This window comes from Anopheles merus, unplaced genomic scaffold (genome assembly GCF_017562075.2).
Source record: "Anopheles merus strain MAF unplaced genomic scaffold, AmerM5.1 LNR4000319, whole genome shotgun sequence".
In the NCBI taxonomy this organism is placed as follows: Eukaryota; Metazoa; Arthropoda; class Insecta; order Diptera; family Culicidae; genus Anopheles; species Anopheles merus.
In genome coordinates this window covers 35,001-35,916 of record NW_024427899.1, presented here as the reverse complement: position 1 = coordinate 35,916, position 916 = coordinate 35,001, and the positions used below count along the sequence as shown (strand labels likewise).

Sequence of the window (916 nt, the reverse complement as noted above, 5' to 3'; positions counted from 1 at the left end):
ATGTGTGCGGGAAGTTCCTTAAGGTTCTTCCTCCCAGAGATCGTCACTATCTGGGACGTGCATTAATTTGTACCTACTCTAGCGCACGCTTTTGTAGAGAGCATATCAAGACGTCTCGTAAGAGACAACACTTGTACTTGTACAAGTTTGAGTAACCCATTGTTGCAGGTCGAGTGTGTTGCATACCAAACTTTGAACGCGGTTACGCCACTCGGCGCCGAAAGGCACTCTTTAAACCCTAGGCAGGGGATCACTCGGCTCATGGATCGATGAAGACCGCAGCTAAATGCGCGTCATAATGTGAACTGCAGGACACATGAACATTGATAAGTTGAACGCATATGGCGCATCGGACGTTTAATCCCGACCGATGCACACATTCTTGAGTGCCTACTAATTACCAAAGTCTCATTTAGTTAACTACAGTGGCCGTCCGCGAAGGTGCCCGGGTCATCCGACGCACTGGGCGGTCGCTGTGCATAATGACGTGCTTGGTCCCCGTCTGCGGGTCCTCGGGCGTTGAAAGTGGACACTCTCGAGCGTATGTTGGATGCGTTTCGTGTTGGTGGTGTTTGATGCGTAGGGTTTGTGGTGTGTGTCAAGCCGCATGGTTCGAACTAATGCTACGTCGTTCCCGATGGCCACCGGCAGTCTACTCTCCAGGCTAAAGTCGGCTCGTCTAGGGATTCGGAAAGCTAAGTCGCTGTAACTCATGTGGCCCATACACGGCGTTGCGCTACCACGCTAAGTTAGCCCTACATATACAAGTATCAACCCACGGCACGGGCGTAGCCGTAATACTTACGTCTCGGTTATACCACGTAGGCCTCAAGTGATGTGTGACTACCCCCTAAATTTAAGCATATTAATAAGGGGAGGAAGAGAAACCAACCGGGATTCCCTGAGTAGCTGCGAG

General features: G+C 51.0%; 2 non-coding genes across 2 annotated transcripts in view; both read left to right on the top strand.

The window, feature by feature from the left end:
• The first annotated feature begins 234 nt into the window (after positions 1-234).
• Positions 235-392, top strand: LOC121602150. Its single transcript, XR_006006303.1, has one exon. It is a non-coding gene; the product is annotated as a 5.8S ribosomal RNA (ribosomal RNA).
• A 431-nt stretch (positions 393-823) lies between these two features.
• Positions 824-916, top strand: part of LOC121602151 — a 4,095-nt gene continuing 4,002 nt past the window's right edge. Inside the window, exon 1 of the ribosomal RNA XR_006006304.1 lies at positions 824-916. This exon is cut by the window's right edge and continues 4,002 nt beyond it. This is a non-coding gene — a ribosomal RNA (large subunit ribosomal RNA).